The following is a 26,462-nucleotide window of genomic DNA, read 5'->3' on the forward strand; positions in this document are numbered from 1 at the left end:
TTGTGCGGTAGTTTGAGCATTCTTTGGCATTGCCTTTCTTTGGGATGGGAATGAAAACTGACCTTTTCCAGTCCTGTGGCCACTGCTGAGTTTTCCAAATTTGCTGGCATATTGAGTGCAGCACTTTCACAGCATCATCTTTCAGGATTTGAAATAGCTCCACTGGAATTCCATCACCTCCCCTAGCTTTGTTCGTAGTGATGCTTTCTAAGGCCCACTTGACTTCACACTCCAGGATGTCTGGCTCTAGGTGTGTGATCACACCATCATGATTATCTTGGTTGTGAAGAACTTTTTTGTATGCCCTTGTATTTTTTGTATGCTCTTATGACAGAAAGTGAAGAGGAACTAAAAAGTCTCCTGATGAAAGTGAAAGAGGAGAGTGAAAAATCTGGCTTAAAGCTCAGCATTCAGAAAACTAAGATCATGGTCCCATCACTTCATGGGAAATAGACAGGCAAACAGTGTCAGACTTTATTTTTTTGGGCTCCAAAATTACTGCAGATGGTGATTGCAGCCATGAAATTAAAGATGATTACTCCTTGGAAGGAAAGTTATGACCAACCTAGATAGCATATTCAAAAGCTGAGACATTACTTTGCCAACAAAGGTCCGTCTAATCAAGGCTTTGGTTTTTCCGGTGGTTATGTATGGATGTGAGAGTTGGACTGTGCAGAAGGCTGAGTGCCGAAGAATTGATGCTTTTGAACTGTGGTGTTGGAGAAGACTCTTGAGAGTCCCTTGGACTGCAAGGAGATCCAACCAGTCCATTCTAAAGGAGATCGGTCCTGGGTGTTCTTTGGAAGGAATGATGCTAAAGCTGAAACTCCAGTACTTTGGCCACCTCATGCAAAGAGTTGACTCATTGGTAAAGACTCTGATGCTGGGAGGGATTGGAGGCAGGAGGAGAAGGGGACGACAGAGGATGAGATGGCTGGATGGCATTACCGACTCGATGGACATGAGTTTGAGTGAACTCTGGGAGTTGGTGATGGACAGGGAGGCCTGGCGTGCTGCAATTCATCGGGTCGCAAAGAGTCAGACACGACTGAGCGACTGAACTGAACTGAACTGATTATAATATCTCCTATTTCTCTATTCTTTTATTTTCTGTGTAATTATTTCCTGACATAGCACTTGGAATTGTAGGGCTCTCTAAGGCTATAACATCGTATAGTCCTCTGTAGTCAGTCCTGTGGTGGTTCTCCTTGTTTCCAGCATCTTCAGTGCTCAATATATGCAAATGCCACTGAAGCAAAGCCACTACTGTGTCAAACACATTTTTTTTTTTCCTCTTAAACTTCATTCCCAGCCTTCTGAAGGAAGCTGAGTCAAATCCACAGGGCTATGTTGGACATAATATTCACCAATTCCTATCTGTCTCCTGAAAACATCCAATATACTTTCCACAGGTTCTTCTCTGGCTGCTAAACTTACGTTGTTTATTAAGTGGATGCTTTCATAGTCCTGGAAGAGGATGAGATAAAAATAGCTTAAGTCCCTGAAGGAGTTCAGAGCAGATTCTACTTAAAACCGACCCACCTCCCATCCTTCCAATATGGTTGTCTGTTGTTGTTTCATTACTAAGTTTGTCTGACTCTTTTGTGACCCCATGGACTGTAGCCCGCCTCTGTCCATGGGATTCTCTACGCAAGAATACTGGAGTGGTTTGCCTTTTCCTTCTCCAGCGGATCTCCCCAAACGAGGGGTCAAACCCGCATCTCCTGCACTGCAGGTGGATTCTTTGCCACTGAGCCTCCTGTGAACCTCTCCAACATTAAAGTCAGCCATGAGAAAGAAACAAATAGTTACCATTTGAAGATGTAACATTTGGGGCTTCTTTGATGTAGCAGTCTCTCTTGTCTTTACAGTATTGCAGACTTTAACTCTGATCTTTTCTCTCCTATCCATATCTCCAGTTTTTTTGTGGATATCTTTAACTCTTATTTTCTTGGTTCTGAATATTAAGTGATATCTTTTTTCTCCTTAATAACTAGCTCTTTTTCTTAACTCCTGTACTTACAGGAGTACAGAAGTACTCCTGTACAGAACATAATAATTTTTATATTTTAATACACTATTTCCATAAATGTTCTCCATTTTTCGTTTCAGGGCTTTTGCATTTTCATCAGTGAATCTTTAATAACTGGAACAATGGATGATACACAGTATGTGCTTGATAGATATTTTCAAATGACTGAACAAATTTTTAAGAATTACTTCTTCTGGAGGAGGAGCTAAGATGGTGGAGGAATAGGACGGGGAGAACACTTTCTCCTCCACAAAATCATCAAAAGAACATTTAAACACCGAGTAAATTCCACAAAACAACTTCTGAACGCCAGCAGAGGACATCAGGCACCCAGAAAAGCAACCCATTGTCTTCAAAAAGAGGTAGGAAAAAATATAAAAGACAAAAAAAGAGACAAAAGAGGGAGGGACGGAGCTCCGTCCTGGGAAGGCAGTCTTAAAAAGAGAGCAGTTTCCAAACACCAGGAAACATTCTCACTGCCGAGTCTGTGCCAAGCCTTGGAAGCACAGAAGGCAATATAACAGGGAGGAAAAATAAATAAACAATTAAAACCAACAGATTACAAGCCCTGTGGTAACTCCCCCAGTGGAGAAGCAGCTCACACGCCTGCACCCGCCACTAGCAAGCGGAGGCTGGGCTGGGCAGGGAGGTGCGGAGTGGGCTGCATCACTTAGAGTAAGGATCTGGCCTGAAAGCCCCAAGCGCTATCTGAGCAAACTAATTTGTGCTAGCAAACCAGACTGTGGGATATCTACCATGCAACCTAAGACATCTCCAAGCCCGCGCACGGAACAAAGGACTGAACAGAGATAGCCGGCTGCAGACCATCCCCCTCCGGTGACAGGCTTCTCCAGAGAGACATTATCTACAAAACTGTAAGCAGGCTTCTTTGCTAACTAAGACTTCTTGGGGTTCTGAATGGTCAACATCCGCCTAAGAAGGTGCACTGGTTGTACACCCAGATAACCAAGCAGCGGGGAGGCGATAAGTTGCAGCAACCGTGCTCGCCAAACACCTCATCACCTGAGCTGCTCAGAACTGGGAAGGGCACAAAACGCAGGCCCAACTGAATTTGCGCCTTTGAGGACTATCCAAGTGCCTGAACCTGAGTGGCTTAGACCTGGGAGGTGCAGACAGCCCAGGGCCGGCCTCGGATGGTTCCCGGCAGAGCAACCTAGAGCCTGAGCAGAGTGGGCAGGGAGGCTACATGCGCTGTGAGCAGGGGCAGGCCCAGTGTGGCTGAGGCACTGCGAGCATATGCCAGTGTTATTTGTTTGCAGCATCCCTCCCTCCCCACAGCACGACTGAACAAGTGAGCCTAAAAAAAAAAAAAAAGTGTCCACCACCCCCCGCTTTGTATCAGGGCGGAAATCAGACACTGAAGAGAACAGCAAACAGAAGAAGCTATAACAGAGGGAACCGCCTTGGAAGCGACAGGCAATAGATTAAAACCCTGTCGTTAGTACCGACTACATAGGAAGGGGCCTATAGATCTTGAGAAATATAAGCCGGACCAAGGAACTAGCCGAAAATGAACTGACCCCACAATACCCACAACAACACCAGAGAAAGTCCTAGATATATTTTTAATTCCTAGATATATTAATTAATTAAAAATTAATAAATTTTTAATGGGGAATTAAATGATGATTTACCTATAATTATGTAAAATGCTTCACATTTCTCCCTGCATACTATCATGTGTCATATGTTATTGAGAGATCAGACTTTGAAAAGGCAATCTGATCAGATTATTCCCCTTGTTAGGCTTCCCATTGTTTACCAAATTTAAGGTAGATGTCACACCTCTATAAGTTCTTTCATAACTTGTTCTTGATTGACGTTCTTAGGCTAATTTTCCTACAGGGAAACATATTCCAGATGCTCCAATCAAACAAGAATATTTGCTATTTCTCATGGAGAAATCAAGTTTCCCTGCCTCTGTGATTCATATAAGGCTAGTCTCTCAACTTGGAATACTTCTTTCTCTGGATAATATGTCTGAATATAAATGACACTAACTTGAAGTTCTTCTCATAATGCCAATGAAATGTGATTTTTGTCCTTTCCATTATTTTCCTTGAAACTTTCTGTTTCTCCATGAAGGTGCTATTCCTTACTGATTAAAGTAGCTGAATCTGAAACCAGCTGCCTGGGCTTCATTCATATCACCCCTAGTTAGTAGTTATGACATGTTGGGCAAATTATGTAACCAATTTATTTTCAAGTATATTCATTAGTAAATTATGAATATTAATTTACCTCATTAGATTGTTTCAAAAATCAATTGGGCTAATAAAAGTAAAATACTTAGAATGACCCTTTGCATATTAGTAATACATAATATTTTAAATTATTTATATATTAGTTGTATTAAACTCAAATTTTTATTATTTGCATCATCAACCAACAAATTTCTCTGCAATACACATGTACATAGGCCTACAAACACAAAAATGTATTAAAACATGGATATTGCTTTCCTCTTTTTATGCCAATCCATAATAATTAAAATAACTTACTTTTACACATAATTTTTGATCAGTATATATGAAGAATTATCTTGCATACATAATATCTCTTTAGAGTATCTTATAAGCTTAAAAATGTCTTTAAAAATTTGCTCCAATAATTTATTCTTTCATCCAACACACATCTAAGGAGCACCCACTCCTTGCCAGAATTTCTTTCTAGGCCCTAGAATACATTTCATTATAGGTATGATATGTTGAATCATGAAGCCTAAAGATAGCCATTCCTTAATCTCTGGGACTTGTGAGTATGTTACTGTATATGGCAAAAAGACCTTTGCAGATATGATTAAATGAAGGCTCTTAAGGCAAATGTTCTGGATTATCTGGATAGGCCTTGTGTGATCAAAAGGTTACCCATAAGAGAGAGGAAGACTCATAGACTCATAGCATATGATGATAGAAGTAGAACTTACAATGATGTGTTTTGAAGATGGAGGAAGAAGTCTCAGACTAATGAACAGTAACAGCCTCTAGAAGCTGGAAAAGACAGAGACACAGAGTCTTACCTGGAAACACGTTCTTCCTCCTGAAGGAACACAGAACTCTGATACCTCTAAGGCTCCTTGGATCTGTATGCTATAACTTTTGTGTCTCTTTAAGTAACTAAGTTTGTGATAACATTACAGCAGCAATGGGAACCTAATAGTTACAGTAATGCCAACATTAAATTCTACGCCCACATTTTCATGCTCTTCTATGACCTTCTTCCACATCATTATCAGGCTCAAACTTGGAATTTACTTTGACCAATGATATTAATACATACCAGAAAATTGTGAATATTAAAATTTGTACCCCCTTGCAGCTGGAAAACGTGTATCCACTACCCTGTGAAGAATGCCAAACTAGCATCTTTGAGGATAAAGGAATATAACTGATAGAGGTCTCAGTTATCCTAGATGCCCCCGTCCTTCCAGCCATAAGAGTGATGTCCCAAGTTCATGAAAACACACGGAAGTGCTAAAAGCCTTGAGATGGGATCTTGCACAGTTTGAACTATCTGAGTGAAACCGAGTAAGGAAAGGACAAGTAGCAGGGGATTAGGTCACAAGAATGACAAGGCCAGGGAATCCATGGGGTGTACTTGGATTATACTTTGAAGGATAAGGGAAGCCACTAAGTGGCATCATCTGACATATTTATTTATTTATTTATTTTTATTCTTTTAAAAAATTTTTGTTGTAGTCTAGTTGCTTTACATTGTTGTGTTGGTTTCTACTGTAGCAAAGTGCATCAGCTCTATGTATACCTATATCCCCTGCTTATTGAATTTCCTTCCCATTTGGGTCACCACAGAGCACTGAACAGGGTTCTCTGAGCTATACAGCAGGTTCACATTAGTTAGGTTTTATACATATTAGTTGGAGAAGGCAATGGCACCCCACTCCAATACTCCTGCCTGGAAAATCCCATGGACGGAGGAGGTAGGCTGCATTCCATGGGGTCGTTGAGGGTCGGACTCGACTGAGCGACTTCACTTTCACTTTTCACTTGCATGCATTGGAGAAGGAAATGGCAACCCACTCCAGTGTTCTTGCCTGGAGAATCCCAGGGACGGGGGAGCCTGGTGGGCTGCCGTCTATGGGGTCGCACAGAGTCGGACACGACTGAAGGGACTTAGCAGCAGCAGCAGCATACATATTAGTGTATGTATGTCAATCCCAGTGTTGCAAACCACCCCTCCCTTCTTTCCCCATGGTATCCATACATTTGTTCTCTATGTCTGTGTCTGTATTTCTGCTTTGTAAATATGATAATCTATAGCAGTTTTTCAGATTTCACATCTGTACATGAATATATGATATTTGTTGAAAGATAAAGCCACTCAGTTGCATCACCTGATTTATATTTTAATTAAGAACTCTTGCTGCTAAACAGAGAATAGACTGCAGCTGGGCATGGGTAAATGTAGGAACTCCTAGGAAGACTACTGTAGCAACTAGGTGAAAGATGATGGTTGTTTGGACCATGATTAAAAACAGTGAAGATAATGCAACTTTGTGAGGTTCAGGGATATTTTGAAGGTTGAGCTGACAAGATTTGTTAATGGATTGAACATGAATCGAAAAGAATAGGGTTTGTCTTATTTGCTTATGTAGCATCAACCAGGGCAACCAGTAGGTTTGAGGACTAGATAGTGGTTTGAGGAACAGGTAAATTAGATCTCAGTTGTAAATATGTGAAGTTGATGATGCTCATCAGATATCTCAGAGGAGTTGGTGAGAAGGCCCTTGCCATTGTTCCATAAGCAGAGCCAGAGTTCAAGGAAGAGAGAAGTTTAGGTCGAAAAGAGTTTTTCTAGGGAGAAGGTGAAGTAAGGGGAAGAGCAAAGCCCTGCAATTGAGTCCTGGAGCTTTCTAAAGCCGAGACCATGGGAAGAAAGAAGGAAATGGTGCTTTTGGAGGACTGTGTAACCAAATTCTGTCTTCCTTTATGTTCTATGTAATTTCCACCAAAAACAATCTCATTCAATTTCCTGTTTTACAGATGGTAACAACCAAGGTTTGGGGAAGTTAAACAACTTGCTTAGTATCATAATCAAAGTAACTAGGATAAATTCCCTATGTTATTAAATTCCCAAGACTCAAGTTTTAAACATATATCCAATTATATTTAAAGAAATGAGCCTCATAACCATCATCTCCTGTTCTTCTTGTGTAGAATTATTCACTGCAATGACTAAAGTTTCTGTTGTCATACACAATGCTATTCGAGATCAGAACTCCCTGGTTGCACCCTATTTTACCAGTCAAAATACCACTCACAGCTGGGATGTGATTCATTATTACTTATTCACTACTGTATAAGATAGTTTATCCAGAGCATAAAAAGAAGTGAATACTGCTGTTGAAAGAGAACAGTCACATTACAACAATTCAGCTTGATTATTACTGCATCACTTTTCCCCTGTTGGTTATATCCTTTCAATTGTCGAGCATTATCCTATACTTTAAACATCCTTTATATTTGGAGGGACTGGAGAACATTTCATTAAAATTATCATAAACTAACAGCTAATGTCAGCTCTAAATAAATTCCCTGTGTAAGCCAATAGGGTGTAAATGTTTCCTGCTTTAATATAAAAAGGTGAATAGGATGTGTGGGGGAGTATTATTGAATCTAGAAGCTCAATTTTATTCTGTCTCTTTTCCTATTTTTGCTGTTGAAGCTGGAGGGAACACACAGAGTTGCTTCTAAAGCAGCTTTAAACACCTTTGGCTTACCTTAATTTAATCTCCACAGCAACTGGGATTTAGGGTGTAGAGAATGCTTATATTAACAAAAATTTCTAAAGCATTTAAAAGGAATCAATGTATTAACATTGTTTAAAATCAGAGACAAAGAGTGGCTCACTGTTGGGCTACTCATAAGACATGTCCAGGGCATCTATCAGTTAGAGGCTTGTGATTTAAAATGAACTAATATATACATATGGGTCTTCCCTGGTGGTTAAGTGGTAAAGAATCTGCCTGTCAAAGCAGGAGACACAGGTTTGATCCCTGGTTGGGGAAGAACCCCTGGAGGTGGAAATGGCAACCCACTCCAGTATTCTTGCCTGGGAAATCCCATGGACAGAGAAGCCTGGTGGGCTGCAGTCCATGGGGTCACAAATGCATGGGACATGACTTAGTGACTAAACCACAACAAATACACATATGACTGTATTTGCATATATATTAAATAATGGTGCTATATTAAATGTGAGAGGTGTGCTCATTTTTTTTTTTTTTTTTCTCTAGTGAAACCAAAGCATTGAAAAAAGTCAAGATACTATTTTGAAAAACAAACCACAATTTATGGACAAGGCACAGAATGCTCTTTTCCTCTTGGCGCTAAGCTATCTTCAAGAACACTACAGTCTGCCCTCCATATCTGCAGATTCACATTCAAGCCTTCAACCACCCACCATTGATGGGAGGGCCAAGTGTACTATATACAGTTGTATATAAGGGACTTAAACATCTGTGAATTTTGTTACAGGGGTCCTAGAACCACTCCCCCAGTGCTGCTGAGGGATGACTGTATTTCCTTCCCTCCTCCAGCCATACAGCCCTGAAGCCTAGTGTTACACACCAGCTGAGGGCTGTCAAAATTGAGGGGGTGGAGACAGTGGAATTGAGAATTACTTCAGGGAGATTCCTATACCTTTCGTCTCAGAAATTCTAAATCATTGTTTCCGAGTGAGGTTCCTATACCTTTAGGCTCAGAAATTCTAAATCATTGTTTCCGATTTGTGTTCTAAGAATCTGCCTTTTTATCAAGTGCATTTTGAAAGGCCACTGGTCTAACCACACTCATTTTTGGTCATCACCCTGCTCTTCTGAATCCTTACTTATTCCATTCCCATTGCTCACAATATTCTTTTTCCTTTTGGGAAGCTAATTCCTAGTGATATTTGAAGCCCAAAATCTATATCCTTCTTTTCTGTAATAATATTTTGCCATTTTGTATTCCATTAGCATTTTGTATGTGTCTTTATTTGATTTTTTTATCAATTTTCTACTCAAAGCATAGGTCACAAACAAGCATCATCATCAACTGGGAGCTTGTTAGAAATGAAGAATCACAGGCCCCACCCTAAATTTACTGAATCAGAATCAATTTTTAACAAGATCCCAAGTTGATTCTGATGCACATTGAAGTTTGAAAAATACTTTTTACATTTCACAGTAGCTATTTTTTTCTCTCTTTCAGTAAAACAAGGATTTCTCCTAAACTGAGATTGAGTCTTAGAAGACATTATTTTCTCAGATTTTAGCACAAAAATACACAATAAGTATCACTGTAAATAAATTGGAGATATACTTGTAAAACAATTCTTATTACTCCAACAGAACAGAAGAGAAATGTAAACATATAAAGAAAGAAGATAAAGATGTTTTATCTTTGTTCTTTTTTATATTATATCTTTAATATAAAATAGGAACAAAGATGTGCATTAAAACTATGATATAAATCCATTATGAAACTTCATTTTCAGATGAAGTCACTTTCAAAGGATTTGTTGCCTTTTGTATCATAGCAACCTCATACAAGCAATACTTAATGTTACTTGGCTAACTTAAAATATTGTAGTCTATTTGACTCCAAGTTTCAGTGTCAGAAAGATGTTCTAATAGCACAGACCATCACCATAGAAACATTAGTAATCTGTTTACAATGATGATTTTAAAACAAGTTTGTAATGCTACTTTAAAAAGAAAGTTCAAACCTAGTATAGGTTCAACTGCTTTGAAAATCCTGATTTAGAAGTGGAGTGTGGCTTGGAATATGCATAGTTATCTTGCTCCCCGGAAGATTCTGATTCATGTGGTCATCAGAGACCACTTGGCTCTTATAAATATATAATAATATTTAAAATAATAATAAAATAAATAATAAATATTATTATTATAAGTTGAATTATATTGCCGCCCCAAAATATATTGAATCTTTCAGACCTTAGAATGTGACCTGTAATTGGAAATAGGGTTGTTATAGGTGAAATTAGTTAAAATGAGATAAGATTGGAGTCAGGTGAGCCCTTAAGCCAATATAATCGGTCCTTTTAAGAAGAGGAAAGTGAGAGACACGGGAGAATGCCAGGTGAAGGGGGATACGGTGATTGATTGATGCATCAACAACACAAAAGACACGGAGGACTGCTGACGTCTCAGAAGGTGGGCTGCCGTCTCTGAGGTCGCACAGAGTCGGACACGACTGAAGCGACTTAGCAGCAGCAGCAGGTAGGAGAGAGAAGTGGCACAGATTCTTTCTCAGAGCACGCCAGAGGAACCAACTCTGCCAACCCCTTGTTTTTGGATTTCAAGACTCCAGAAAGGGGAGAAAGTAAGTTTTCTGTTATTTTAAGCTCCCCACTTTGTAGTACGTTTCACACCAGCCTTAAGAAACATAACATTATTTGTGTTCCTCTTGAATGAGCTTGAGTCCCACTCTTGTTCTTACTGCCACAGAGAGCACAAGTTCTCAAATATTAGTATGTACTTTAGACGTTTGTTTGAGATGACTGAAATCTGTATCAACAGAATCTGTAAGGTTTGTTACAGGCCATCTGTTCCCTTCTGTTACAGTTCACCTGTTGATTAATATTTAAAGTTTGAGTTTGCAACACTTAATGTATTTCATCAAAGAGTAGTTGGTGATACAAAAAAAACAAAAACAAAAACAAAAAACAGCATGACATTAAATTGCATCCCGCTTTTCAAATGTCATTGAAGGAAAAGAAGTAAGGCTTTGTATACAGATCTTCCCAATTTCAAAGTCTAGGTACTTTCTTCACTGTGGTAAAACTTTACCTTGAAGGTTATTTGAGAGGGTGGGAGATAGGGAGATAGTTTCCCAGGTTTATACACAAAGAGTCTGAACTACATAGAAACCTTTCCTGTGGAGAGCATTTATTTTGTTGTTGAAGTTTTGGAAGATGTCTGCAGGAGATGATGAGTAGAAGAGAGTAGCTGAAGTAAAGAGCCTCTTTTGTGAAGCCTTGCTGTTTGGGAGCCAACGTGGCAGGGAGCAGGGGAGAAGCTCTTCTTGTCTCCAACACACAGAATCCAGCACCACTGTGGTAACTGTAGGGTGCAGCATCATTTGAAAGTGTCTGGATGTGGCAACCCCAGGATTATTCAAGGGCTCAAAAGTGTTCATGGAATAATTGAATAAATAATCTGGGGAGCTGGATCAAAAGTGGATAAATGTGGCACTGGTATGAAATAAACCAGTGGATAGGATGGTTTGGGAACTTTTTTGTGTGACACCCATTTTGAAGCTACTGGAAATCATTTGTAATAGTTGGGGTTCAGTTCAGTTTAGTTCAGTCACTCAGTCGTGTCCGACTCTTTGCAACCCCATGAATCACAGCACACCAGGCCTCCCTGTCCATCACCAACTCCCGGAGTTCACTCAGACTCACGTCCATCGAGTCAGTGATGCCATCCAGCCATCTCATCCTCTGTCGTCCCCTTCTCCTCCTGCCCCCAATCCCTCCCAGCATCAGAGTCTTTTCCAATGAGTCAACTCTTTGCATGAGGTGGCCAAAGTACTGGAGTTCCAGCTTTAGCTGGGGTTCACAGAATATTTGGCTTTAGTTGGGGTTCACAGAATATTTAATGTCTGATAATCAAGCTGAAAGTCCTCAATACAAAATTTGATGAGAATATAGTGACAAAATTATGTACTTATATGTGTAAACCCCTATTATTTGAATTTTATATAAACACATATTTTCAATTACTGAAAGCTAAGAAAAAATAAGGCATGTTAGTTGCCAAAATACTCAGTACCATAAGTGGAAAAGCACTTTTTCATATTTTCAACCTACTAGAATCAGCACAAATTTATTTTAAGAGCATTTAGTGTTCAGCTCATTATGCATTGAGGATCCACTAATATGTGAGATAGTTACAGATTTCATAAGCTCCAGAAAAATTGTGTTTGAATATGGAATAGTCCACTGCTATGGGAAAAGACATAGAAAATGTAGGAAGTATATAAGTGTGTAAACCTGATATATGGAAATAATGGCTAAATAAAACCTTCTAAGGGATCACGATATATACACACTGTTATATGATGAATTGGAGAAGGAAATGGCTACACACTCCAGTATTCTTTCCTGGAGAATTCCATGGACAGAAGAACCCTGTGGGCTACAGTCCATGGGGTCACAAAGAGTCAAGCATGACTAACATACATATGATGAATAAAAATCATGAGTGGAGAGTCTGTGTGTGTGTGTGTACCTGTGTGTATTTGTATGAATTTTGTGGTTACATTCAGGAGGGGGTGAGGCAAAATTGTAGCTGATAATACGAGATGTTCTACTTCATTATTGATAATAAAACTGAAGATTAAGACCAAAATAATATTTGCCATCCCTTTGGCTGGTAAAGATTAAAAAGTTTGACAATATCAAGTCTGGCAGAAAATGCAAATCACTAGACTTATTTGTATATTGCCAGTAGGGATATGAATTAGAACAGCCATTACAGAAAGCTGGGGTTATTTTAACATACTCTACATATTACTACATATTGCATTACTCTACATATTACTCTAACATATTCATACACTGTATAACCCAGTAATTCTAATTTTAGTTATTTACCATCAACCAACAAATTTTATAGCAGTACTGTTCACATGGAAAAACCATGAGTATGCCTTAAAAAAGATTATTATTCATTGCACTCTGTATAACTGAAGTCCAGTGAAAGGGGAAATATTACACAGGGACTTGTAATCATAAGTACATTGTGTCAATTGTGCTATGATCCTGACTGAAAGGAAACAGTAGAAGTGAAGACAAGAGGACTGGAGGTATTGTTATCAAGTACCATTAACAGTATTTGTTGACTAACTGTGAGGAGAGAGAAGGGAGGAGTCTGGAGAGCTGCCAATGATTAAGATGCTAAATACAGGGGAGGAAGCCAATGCAGGAGAGGAAGACGAGAGAGATTGATTGAAATGTAAATGTTAGCTTTTCTTATGCATCTCTCAGTCCTTTGCAGAGAATTGAGTGTTGAGTAGTTTCTTTGTATGTTTAGTAATTACTTTTATTGAAAAAAAAAACTAGAATATTTGGAGGTTTTGTTTCCACATTCTACTTAAAACTGAGACATAGAGAATTATTATGGTATCCCTTACATCATGACTCAATATTTTTAAACATAAAAATAGATTATCTGTTTATTTCAGAATGAGAGGATGTTTTCTGTTGTTCCGTTGTATTTTCCTAGGTCACTTTCTAAAGTCTTGTAACCATTCCTGACTCTTCAAAGAAGGATATTATCCCAAGTTGGCACTTAATTTAATCTGCAAATGGAGTGGTTTGTTTTTTCCTTGTTGATCCTTGAAGACTTTCATTTGTCTCTCCCATATGGCAAAAATGGGTCCATATTTTGTGAGCATCTGCAAGGCAATATTTAATACTCTCACATTCCTAAGAAATTATGTTCAAGCTGACACATGTTTTCACAACCAGTGTAGTTAAAATGTGTAATGCCACACTGTCTGAACAGAGTAAGAATCTGTTGTCAGTTTTACTAAACATTAGGGATGTTATCTGATGCTCTCTAATTTGCTGTGGGTCAACTTGAATATTTAATTTATTTGACCATTCAAAGAGTTTCTTTTTATTACTATGTGTTTTTTTTTTTTTTCCTATTTGATCCAAATGTTCATAAGAAAATAAAATAGAATCAATATGAAGATTGATATACAAAAGTGAAAGATATTGCAGTTTGCACAATGAACTTCATATTTATATGCCTTGTTCATACTAGATGTGACTCTAAATCCTTGCGTGTTGCAATTTGGGGATTTTTTAACATTGGAGACAAAAATTTATTCCCTGATGCTTCTTTTGATGTTCTCTTCAGAGTCAGATTATAGGCCACATAATGAAATAACTATCATTGCTTCAAATGTTCAAACCAGAATTTTATTGTCAATTGTCAAACTTATTATTCAGTCACTTTACCTCTGAAAAAACTTCAAATGCTTCCACACTTTAAATCCAGCGTTAAAGGGCAAATGTGTTTTCACCATTGAGAGGATATAAATAGACATTCCACAGGAGATAGCACTGTTAGATGCCTAACTTCTTCAGTGCTTTTTATGAAATCGGTTGCATCGCTTTAACTTCATATTTCTATACTAAACTGAGTATGAAACAGATAATATTCCCCCCAGGAAGCTTCCTAAATAGTGTAGAGATCACTAAACAATGTCATTAAAATCTCTATTTTATTCTTTGAAGTTCAAGGTCAGCAAATCTATTCTGTAAAGAGCCAGATAGTAAATATTTTAGGCTTTTTTGGCCATAGCATCTCTAAAGCAACTACTGAACCCTACCATGGTACCCAGAAAGCATGAATGAGTACCTACCACCAGAGCAATACCCAGCTATAAGGATTTGTGGAGAAATTGTGTGACATCTGACATGGCACCTCATACATTTTGCAGGGAAATTTTGACTTCATGGAATTTTCACCTAATTGCAAGCTAATGACTGGAAGAAATAATTCTATTCTGTCCAAAATGCCAGCCTCGCAGGATACTGATTAAAATTCAAAGAAATACACCTTTACTATATTCAGCACAGCACCTAGAATTTAGTGTGTTCCAACTCTCATTTCTATTGCTAAATTAAATGCATGTTGTTGTTATCTGTAAGAAAATTAAGTTTAACATTCAACAGTCTGATAATTCTATTATAGTTATATAAACTGCCATGTTAAATACTTACCAGTTTCAGCTCTAATCCCATACTTAACATAGCATGGATTATTTTGATCAAATTACATGAAATTTTGTATTTGCGTTATCTAAGATAATGTTATTATTTAGGTGGTTATATTATTAAAATGTTACTTACCTTAAGCAAATGCATTTTCATATCATTTTAGTATAGATTACATGTAACATATATAATTGTGGATTGTTATGTAGGGCTCTGAGGTATACAGATGTTCATGTTTTTAAATTATCTTGGTTTGGAGTCAAAAATAGTATTCTAATAAGCTAATGACAACTAATTATATATACTATTTTCATCTCTTTTAGTATGTAAACTACTCACAGAAAAAGTATTTTTTGAGTCTTCAAACACAAGTCTGAGCCTCATGTTTGCATGAGAATACATATAACTGAGCTAGTATTTCGTGTTCCTATTCCAAGAGTAACGAATGTTTTCTCACTCCAAAGTATTTTGCAATATATAGCCCAAAGGAAAGGCTTTATCTCCATTGCTTCTATCAGTTGTAACTGAGTGTGTCTATGAATGACAGTGATATATTTTCAAGATCTGAAGTAACCTTTCAAGCACCACTATCTGCTTCTGTGTAAGAGATTTGTTATTCAGCTATTCCAAGTGACTATTTGATTCCTGGGAAATTGACTCAAAAAATGTTTAACCAACTTAATAAGAAAAAAGTTGGTAATAATCTAACCAAAGATTTAATATCCTTGCATGAAGATTTCCACTGTAGAAATTTCTAATATTCTTCTAGACTAGATGTTCTCTATAAGAATGACTGAAGGAAGCAGGTCTGACTTGTCACTTTTTGATGAATGGTAATTGTAGACAATTTAAGTGAGCTCATCCTATGGTAGTGCCTTTGATAACAGATTTTTTGCTTTTAAAAAGATGGGAAATGATTACCATATCTATCTTTTAGAAAAGTGGATTATAAACCCATTCATTTTATCTCTTGCTCTGTTATTTTTTTATTCCCTACCTTGGGTAGCATAAGAACACCCTCAAACTTTCATTGCAAATGAGATAGGTATAATTTGTTGAGGTAAGTCAGGATCAACCTGCCTTACGTATTTCTGTTTTGTAGCTCACCTTATATACAGTGTAAAAAAAAAAAAGCCTTTTAAAAATACCACTGTAACTATGTTACTCCCAATAGCTCTTGTTTTCTTCTTACAAGGCTTTAAGACTATTGCTTTGTAATACCACCTTCTTCTCCCCTAAAATTCCCAGGTATTTTCTAAGCTGCATGTTTTCCTGAAAAAAGTATAGATTACCACCTAATGCATGCTACTCTGTATATTTTTATATTTGTAGGTAATGTACTCCATCCAAGTATGGCACAAAGTGTCCATTTGTAATGCACTCCCCTTTTCGATGCAAGTCTGAGGCATTTCCTTATTGTATAAACTAGTTATCTAGAAAATTGCTATTATTTCAGAAAAGTGCATTTTTTTTTTCAAATTATGTAGGGATTATGTGCTCTTAAGGGTACTTTGAAAATGACAGGTTTTCCAAAGAAAGTCTTAAAAGCATTTATGGGAGTACAAAAAAAAAGGCTTTCAGTAAGAGGAAAAAACACTTTGATTCTGTTAAATAGATCACCAAAATTATTCTCTCTATATAATAGCTTCTCTTGGAAAGTCATGTATTTCCGAGTTCTTTTCACTTCCATTCCTATAATTGTCCTTCCTAAAATTATTATATGTAATGCAATTTTGATTACATTAATGAATTAGTTTATGAAAAATATTCAAAAACAGAAAAGTAACATAAAAAGAAGGGAGAAAAACTGGTAAATCAACCTGTTAGCTAGTTTTCAAGTAGGAATCTAGCTCTGGAATTTGCATTTATGATTAAACTGTCACTGAAGTTTACTCATCATTAGCATCTTGAAGATAAGGCATAGCCTCAAAGTAGACTATTGGTCTTCACATTTTACAAATGTTCTATAATTCATGGAAATACTTATTAGTACATTTTATTTAGCTTTCTGTTATAATCCTGGGGACATAAAAATAGGTCAAATCCACAATTTCAGTTTTTTGAAGGTAATGGATTGGATTTAGAAGTCCTTGTAATCAAAGTATAGTTTTGTCTGTGAGAGAACATATATCTATCAGTCTTTTGGTCTACATTTTAAAAAATAGAGTTTAAAACAACTTTGACACATTATCTCAATGTAGTGTCATTAATATTAATGTTAATAATAATAATAAATGAATTTCAGAAAGGAGACCTTAAAATTAAAACCCAAGTCAGCTCCATGTAATTTTTTTTTAATGCAATGTATAATTCTAAAACTTGATCAATCACCTCCATACCTCAGTTCATTTCTTTTCCAACCATCCATGACTGGGGGATAAAGGTAAAGTGATGAGTAAATGGTTTCTTAATATGTATATTTCTGAACACAGTTAAATATCAAAATTATCTGCTGCTGAGCATCCTTTCTCTGTGTTGTTTTCACCAATGGAGCATGCTTTAAAATTGGAGAAGACTACAGCTATGATTGCATAAGGAATTTTTTTTTATATATTTTAATGTACTTTTTGAGGGTCTGAGAGCTTAATATAATTTTGTACTGTGTCTTAAAATAGGCATCTGCCCTAAAGTGATGTGTACTGAGTACTTTGATATTACTAATAAAATCTTAAAGGTAGAATACAAACAGTTGGTGGCCCCCCCAAAAATGCCATCCTACTACAGTAATTACCACACTTTTAAAATGTAATGGTTATTATCATACGTATTTAATCAATTCTCACATATACATCCTTCTGTATCCATGTGGAATTGGTTTCAAGGCCTTCAACAGATATCACAATTTGCAGATGCGCAAGTCTCTTTATATAAAATGCTGTAGTATTTGTGTATAATCTACTCAAATCCCACCCCCAATTTTCCTGCCTTTTGTATCCAAAGGACATAGTCATAGTTCAATTATCATCTTCTCCATAAAACTCTGCCTCACTGGCAACTTTCTTTGGACCCCATTGATAGTCCATGAAGGGACTAAAATATACACTATTTTGATTATTTCCCCTTATTTTAGTATCTACAACCCCTGGAGTATTTTGTGTAATCCTTAGGAGAAGGAACTATGCTTGATTTGTCTTTTCATCTCCAGTAGAGACAATAGATTGTTTTATTTCATTCAGATATAGCTGTTAACTATGTTACAGGTGTATAATATAGTTTTTCACAAGTTTTAAAGGTTTACTTCATTTATAATTATAAAATACTGTCTTTAATCCCTGCATTGTACAATATATCCTTGTAGCTTCTTTTATACATAATGGTTTGTACCTTTTAATCCTCTGCCTCTATCTTGCTCCCCTCTTCCCTCTGATAACCACAAGTGTATTCTCTATTTCTGTGCCTGTTTTTGTTATATTCACAAACATGTTTTACTTTTTAGATTCCACATAAAAGTGATATCATACAATATTTATTTTTCTCCCTGTCTGATTTATTTCACTTAGCATAATGCCCTCCCAGTCCATCCATATTGCAGCAAATGGTAATATTTATTCCTTTTGTATGGCTTAGTAGTATCCCTGTGTGTGTGTACCACTCTTTATTTATCCATTCATCTGTTGATGGACACTCATGTTGCTTCAATATCTTGGCAATTTTAAATAATACTATTTGAACATTGGGGTACATGCCTTCTTTAGAATTAGTAGTTTTGTTTCTTTTAGATATATGTCCAGAAGTGTAATTACTGGGTCATATTGTAGTTTTGTTTAGTTTTTTGACAAACATCCTTACTGATTTCCCAATGGCTTCGCTCATTTACATTTTCAATGTATGAGAGTTCCCTCTTCTTTACATAATCGCCCACATTTGTTATTTATGTTCTTTTGGATGATAGGCATTCTGACAGGTGTGAGGTGATATAACAATGTAGTTTGATTTGCATTTCCATGGTGATTAGTGTTGACCAATGTTTCATGTGCCTGTTGGCCATATACTTATCCTCTTTGGAAAATATCTATTCACCTCTTCTGCCATTTTTAAAAAGCCTTGTTGTTTGTTTTTTGAAGTTGAGTTGTATAAGCTGTTCATATATTTTGAATATTAACCCATTTTGGTCCTATCATTTGCAAATACTTTCTGCCATTTGGTAGGTTGTTTTTGCATTTCGTCATGCAACAGATTTTAGGTTTAATTAGGTCTCATTTGTTTATTTTTGCTTTTATCTCCTTTGCTTTAGTAAACAGGTACTGAAAAATATTGCTACAATTTATGTTAAAAACTATGTTTTCCTCTAAGATTTTTATGTTTTCTGGTCTTACATTTAGGTCTTCAATCCACTTTTGAGTTTATTTTTTTGTAGAGTGTTAGAGAATGTTACAGTTTCATTATTTTGCATGTCGCTGTTTTCCCAGCACCACTTATTGAAAAGATCATCTTTTCTACATTGTATATTCTTCCTCCTTTGTTAAGTATTAATTGACCATAAGTGCACAGGTTTATTTCTTGGTTTTCTGTGTGTCTGTTTTTGTGCCAGTGCCGTTTAGTTTTGATTACTGTAGCTTTGTTTTATAGTCTGAAGTCAGGGGAGGTGATGCCTCCAGCTCTATTCTTCTTTCTCAAGATTGATTTGGCTATCTGGGGACTTTTGTGTTTCCATAAAAATTCTAAAATAATTTGTTCTAATTCTATGAAAAACCCCGTTGTTATTTTGATAGAAATTGCATTGTTTCTATAGATTGTCTGGCATAGATGGTCATTTTAACTATTAATTTTTCTAACCTGTAATAATGTCACATCTTTCTATATGTTTATGTTTTCTTCATTTTCTTTCATCAATGTATTATAGTTTTCTGAGTACAGATCTTTTACCTCTTTAGTTAAGTGTATGATTTTATTCTTTTTGATGTGATGTTATATTGGGTTGTTTCCTCTTTCTGATGTTTTGTCATTAGTGTATAGAAATGAACATCTTTGTGTATATTAATTTTGCATCCTACAACTTAACTGGATTCATTGAACTTTAGTAGTTTCATGATAGCATCTTTAGAATGTTCCATGTCTAGTATCATGTCATTTGCAGTGACAGTATTATTTCTTTTTTTCCAATTTGGATTTATATTTATTTTTCTACACTAGCTATGATTTTCAATACTGTGTTGAATAAAAGCGGAAAGTCAGTGCATTCTTGTCATGTCCCTCATCTTAGAGGAAATGATTTTTAGCTTTTCACTATTGAATGTGATGTTAGCTGTGGGATTGTCTATATATTCCGTTTATTATGCTGAGGTAGCTTCCCTCTATGCCCACTTTCTGGAGAGTTTTTGATCATAGATGTCAAATTTTGTCAAAACCTTTTTCTAAACCCATTGAAGTGACTTTATGGCCTTTATTTTTCAATTTGTTAATGTAGTATATCACAATGACTCACATATATTGAAAAATCCTTGCCTTTCTGGAATAAATTTCACATGATCATGGTGTATGAGTTTTTAATGCATTGTTGAATTTGATTTGCTAATATTTTTTTGAGAATTTTTGCATCTGTATTTATCAATGATAATGGCCTGTATTTTTCATAATATATATGATACTGTTCTGTTTTGGATAACAGGGTGATGCTGACTTCACAGAATGAGGTCAGGAGTGTTCCTTCCTCTGAAACTTTTTGGAGTACTTCAAGAAAAATAGGTTTTAAGTCTTTTCTAAGTGTTTCATAGAATTCACCTGTAAAATTATCTGATCTCAGACATTTTTAAATTATAAGGAGTTTTTAAGTTACTGATTCAATTTCAGTACCCATAACTGGTTTGTTCATATTTTCCATTTCTCTCTGGTTCATTCTTGGGAGATGATACACTTCTAAGAATTGTCCATTTCCTCTTGATTCTCTAACTTATTAATGTATAGCTGTTCATAGTCTTTTATGATCCTTTGTATTATCTCTTCGATTTTTCTCATTTTAGTTACAGTGTGTCTTGGTGTGTCTCTCTGAGTTAATCCTATATGGGACTTTCTGTGCTTCCTGGACTTGATGATTTTCTTTCCCAAGTCATGAAAATCTTCAGCTTTATATCTTCAAATATATTTTATGCACCGTTCTGTCTCTTCTTCTGGGAGCCCTATAATGTGAATATTGATGTGCTTGATATTGTCTCAGAGTTCTCTTAAACTGTCCTATTTTTTTTTTCTTTTTTCTCTTTGATGGCAGTGATTTCCACTACTCTGTCTTGCAGTTTACTAATCTGTTCCTTTTTCAGTCTGCTATAGATTCATTCTTGTGTCTTCTTTAGTTGTTATACTCTTCATCTCTGTTTGGTTAGTCTTTATATTTTTTCTCTTTGTTAAAAATTCTAACTTCTTGCTGTGTGCATACATTCTGTTCCTGAGTTCTTTGATCATCTTTATGATCAGTACCCTGAACTCTTTCTCAGGTAGATTGCCTATCTCACTTCACTTAATTCATTGTCTGGAATTTTATCTTGTTCCTTCATCTGGAAATTGTTCTCCTGATCTTATTTTGCCTAAGTTGCTATTTGTAATTTTGTTTATCTAGTAAGTCGATAACATTTCCCAACTTTGAGATGACCTTCTGTAGGAGATACTCTATCCCCTGTTGTCAACTAAGTTACATATTCTAGGGGTTCCCCCTGTGAGCACTGAGTTTTCCTGTTGTGGCAGGCCAACTGTGTAGGTGGTCTGATAGTCTTGGTTGACCCTTAGGCTGATTGGTTGCCATTTCTTATCTTTTGAAGAAGTTGCTGGCTGCTTGTTGGTGGGGCATGGTCAAAAGGTGACTGACTTCAGAGCCCCAGGGAGCTCTGGGGTGAGTGCTTGTTCGCTGGTAGGTGGAGTCATGGTCTGGAAGAGTCTGAGGCTGCTTCCCAGTAACTGGTGAGTGAAGCCAGGTCCTGGGGTTAGTGCCAGACTACTGGCAGGCAGAGTCAGCAGTGGGAGTCTGCTCTAGGGCCAGGGATCCCAGAGCTTGTGTAAGACCACTTGAATGGGAGTTGCTAGCACAGTTGAGTATGGAGTCCAAGGGTGCCCTGAAGCTTGTGGTGAAGTACTAGTGGGCGGGAACAGGGCAAGTTGCTCCCAGAGCAGGGTCTGGCCTGCTGTGGCCAGACTTTGTCCACAGGCTGTGGATTGTGAATTTCTTGTGTCTGGTGTCTGTCCTCTGGTTGGTTAGGCTGATCCAGAGGTTAGGGTGGGCATCTTGGATGACAGGGCTGCTGTCTGCCCACTGGTTGGTAGGGCTGGGTCCTGGCCCTATAGTGGGAAAGGCAGTGTATATAGGAAAGTCTAGACGTGGCTTGTGTGCTTAGAAATACTTGAGACAACCTGCCTGCTGACTGGTGGGGCTGAGCTCCCATCCAGTTATTTGCTTGGCCTTAAACATCCTAACAATGGAGCCTATAGGTTATTGGTGGGGTTAGGTCTTGGAGCTAATGAGCAAGATGGAGGTTCCAAATGGGGCTTGCCAGCACCTCTGTCCATGCCCAATGTCCCAAGAATAGCTGCTGCCAATGTCTGTGTCGCCAGGGTGAGCTTCAGCTGCCCCATACACCTCTCCAGGAGACTCTTCAAGACAGGCAGATAGGTCTACCATGGCTCCTATTGAATTATTACCTTTCCCTTGGATCCAGAGTGTATGAGATCTATGCATGTGCCCTTTAAGTGTGAAGTCTCTGTTGCCCCCAGTTCTGTGAGTCTCTCAAATTAAACCTACTGGCATAAGAAGTCAGATCCTCCAGGGCTTGACAGATTCTCAGAACTTTCGCTCCTGTGGGAGAACCTCTGCAGTATATTATTCTACAGTTTGTGGGTCTCCTAGGCTTCACTTCTGGCTCAGATGGTAAAGAATCTGTCTGCAATGCGGGAGACCTGGGTTCAATCCCTGGGTTGGGAAGATCCCCTCATCCTAAACTTGTGAACTACCTATTTGATAGAACACAGGTGTGAAAGGGAAAGATGGAAGGTACATGTCTGGTCTTCTCTGACGTTTGAATCCCACACAAGGGCCCTTTTTACTTCTAGCCTGGCCTTCAAGACTACTTAATATATTGATACAGCCCAGGTTGAGAGAAACTAGTACCAGGAACTCTGTTTCTCAGTGATGATAAGCAACTGTCAGAATAAACACTGAGAAGGGCACAGGAATGGAGCCCAGCAAAGGGTTAAGAGAAACATGTATTTCACTTGCATGGCTAGTAAGAAACTTTAAACTGTACAAGTCTTTGTATTCCTTAGATCTGTATCTAACAAATGAATATAATATTTTTCTAGAAATTTCATTTTGAATAAATATGTATAACCATATATTCAGTGACCAATTTTAAAATCAATATAATGCAGTTTGAATGTTTTTTGATAAAATACATACACATTCAAACATAAGTCCATCAGTGAATTTTTATTATGTTGGAATAAAACATTAGTAGATTAAATATGTCTTTGAAAACAATTTTCATGGTTAAGATTTTATTTGATGATACTTTAGTTTAATTCAGAGAGACTCTTAAAAAGAGAAAAACCCTCTTAGACTGATTTCCTGATAGTTTAACATTTATATTTGCTTTGTAATGTGTTTAGCTAAAAAAAAGATTTACTTTTCCCCACATTTATACATTGATGAAAGTAAATAACCCAAGGAATATGTCTTCTGTGCCAACTTTAAGTAAAAGTAATTTTATGAGAACAAGATGGCAGAGGAGTAGGTGGATGTGGAGTACATCTCTCTCTATGGGTACATCAGGAATATAACTTCAGACACAGAAGTGCATGCAGAACACCAGCTGAGAGTGGATAGGAGTACCTGACCAGTGGAAAAGAATATATAGAACCACAAAAAAACTAAGTAGGACAAAGGAACTAGGGGGCAAAACAGGAGTCTTAGTATTACTGGACCTGCTCTCAGTGGGTGGGGGAACTGAAGCAAGGGTCCTATCCCCACATCAGGGCAATTGTCTGAGTCAGAGGAGAAACATTTAAGGGTGAGACTGAAACAGCTGATCAGTGGCAGCCTAAAAAGAATGAGAATCAGATAGTCCTTGCCACAGCCATATATAACCTCGGTAGGGATGCAGGTCTCCTAGAAGGTGTTGTGGCTGGGAGCTGGAGTTTAGGGATTGTGGAGCAATCCCAGGGCGAGGGCAGCTGTTGACTGTGGAGAGATGGATAGAAGGGATGTGTGGGAGGAGATTGTGGTGGGAAATGCCGGTGGAGGAACGCCAGGCAGCCATGGAATCAAGGCGATACTGCTGAGTCACACATTTGGGGTGGGGCCATCACCATAGTTTCTCTCTCCCCACGCACCAGCATCTGCCCCTGAACAAGAGAGAGGCTGGCCAATCAAACACCTGACACATTGAACTACAGAGTAGGACCCCAACCAGGGTGCCCCTTTAAGTGCCTGATGCACAATTTACAGAGTAGGACCCCAACCAAGGGGGCCGCTCTATGTGCCTGATGTACTGAACAACAAAGAAGGACCCCAGCAAAGGAGCCCACTAAGTGCCTCAACAGGAGGAGCTATGGAGAAAGACTGGTCAAAGAAGCTTTTTGATCACCAGCTACAAGAGGCTTGGAAAAAGACTCTGATAGGGCCATAACTCCTGCAGTGGAGGCAGTCTGTATCCCTGCACAATTGGCACCACTGAGCCAAGCAGCTGCACCACCTTCATGCTCAACCCTCACTGGGGCAGAGGTGCCACAGGCAAAAAAAAAAAAAAAAAAAAGTCTTGCATCTATGGATACAGGGTTGCTTTGGTTGTCTCCAACTTTGCACCCCTGTGGACTGTGGCCTGCCAGGCTTCTCTGTCAGGAGGATTCTCCAGGTAAGAATAGTGGAGCATACTGGCCAATACTACTTGCCATACCCTTCTAGAGCACTATATTTACTGCTGTCCTAGCTGCCAACTCCTCTGAGTACCTGGTGCTGCCAGAACCCCTGTGACCCAAGCAGCTGCACCACCTCCACACCTAGTACTCACTTAGGGCAGACCCAAGTCTTCCAGGGCAGCCTCAAGAGCAAACCCCAGTGGATGACCCACATGCAGAGGTGGAAATAAAACCACAATTTAAACCCAGGGGCAGTGTGGCTAAGGAAGAAGACCCAAAATCTTCCCACCAGCTGTACAAGCTGCAGATTAAATCTACATGATCAGCTAGGCAGACTCTGTGTCTATGGACTATATAAAAGGACAAGAGCTCCCACAAAAGAAAACACACTAGTTCTGATAGCTGTGGACATTTGAGGCTAGAACACTCAGGCGTAGGACCAGATTAGAATCTGAGCTGCCCTCACAGCAGGTCCAGAGACCAGGACAGTGTTGAAGGACATCCTAGGGAGGTGAGGTGAACTGTGACTCCCAGCGAGGGAAAGGACTCTGACAGCAGTGACTCAAGAAAAACATTTATTATTATTCTTATGTTTTGACTTCTTCTATGGACTATTTTTCTTCCTTTTCCTACCCCCCCCCCACATCCCCGTTGTAGTTTTTTATTTTATTGGCACTATGAAATCTAATTAAGCTTTGAGATTTTTTTTTTCCAGTCACACATTTTATTGTTGGTATAAACCTCTGCCTCTGGATTGGACTTTTGCAGTTCTTTGGAATTTTCCTTTTTCTTTCTTCTTCCTGCACCCCCCTCCCTTTTCCTTTCTTCTTCCTTTTTTCTTCTTTTTTTTTTTTTAAATTCTAATTTCTATTTTTTAAAGGTATTATTATTTTTCTACATTTATTCCTTTGTTTGCTTTCTCTGCTATTCTTTTCCCCTTGCAGTTAAACTTTAATGTATATAAATCTTCTTTATCTACCTCTATTTAACTTTGCATATCTATTTTCTTTCCTTTCCTGTCAACATATTTGTTAGTTTTCTTTTCATTGCTTTATCCCCTCTTGGCACCTTCCTTTAGATTTGTTTTCTAGTTTTTGCTTTAGTTAGTTTTACCCTTAACTGGTAGATATAATTTTGGGTTTCCTTTGTTTGCCAGGTCAATCAAAATACTTTATTTTTGTCAGACTGTTTTGATTTTGCATATGAGTATGTGTATATATATATATATGTGTGTGTGTGTATATTCCACTATTTTAATCATTATTTTCCTGATTATGTAATTGCCATTTGTATGGGGTTCATCTTTGGTTTTTGGGTATTTGTATTAATTTCACTTAATACCATAACAAACCACTTGTGGAATCTTCATTCCTGACCAGAGATCAAGCTATAAGCCATTAGAGTGGGACCACTGACTCCAAGACCCGAGATTACCAGAGAACTAACCTTAGGGAGTATCAAATAGTGAGAACTCACACAAAGGAAACCACCTGAATGCAAGACCTGGCATCTCCCAACCACCAGTAGCACCCTGTGGAGAATGCCTCATCCAAACAACAAACAAAACAAAATTACAAACCCAGTCATCAATAGATAGGATTACCACTTCAGTCAGCCTTGCCCATAAGAGGAAAAACCAACAAAGAAAACTCAGCACAAATCTTACCCTGTATGAAGCTTACACAAATTACTGATCAACCTTAGGAAGGGAGAAACCAAAAGGAAGAAAGGATTCCACCTTGAAACCTGGGAAAAGGAGACCTGAAACGCAATAAGTTAAAAAAAAATAATGAAAAGGAGAGAGATACTACACAAATGAATG

The 26,462-nt window shown here is 37.8% G+C and overlaps 2 long non-coding RNA genes across 27 annotated transcripts in view; both read left to right on the plus strand.

Annotated features, from left to right (window-relative positions):
• Positions 1-4,176, plus strand: part of LOC147366672 (uncharacterized) — a 384,117-nt gene extending 379,941 nt beyond the window's left edge. For 7 of the 8 annotated variants that reach the window (XR_015168927.1, XR_015168922.1, XR_015168923.1 and 4 more), the window contains one exon: positions 2,113-4,176. This is a non-coding gene — a long non-coding RNA (uncharacterized LOC147366672). The remainder of the gene's footprint in view (positions 1-2,112) is intronic. The other variant, XR_015168925.1, reaches the window with a different exon arrangement.
• Positions 4,177-10,126: 5,950 nt separating this feature from the next.
• The window catches only part of LOC147366675 (uncharacterized), a 486,700-nt gene continuing 470,364 nt past the window's right edge, over positions 10,127-26,462 (plus strand). For all 19 annotated transcript variants that reach the window (XR_015168931.1, XR_015168936.1, XR_015168932.1 and 16 more), the window contains exon 1: positions 10,127-10,395. This is a non-coding gene — a long non-coding RNA (uncharacterized LOC147366675). The remainder of the gene's footprint in view (positions 10,396-26,462) is intronic.

The sequence above is a fragment of the Bos grunniens genome, chromosome 8 (assembly GCF_055505025.1).
Source record: "Bos grunniens cultivar Pamir isolate PY7600 chromosome 8, Bosgru_T2T1.0, whole genome shotgun sequence".
Lineage (NCBI taxonomy): Eukaryota > Metazoa > Chordata > Mammalia > Artiodactyla > Bovidae > Bos > Bos grunniens.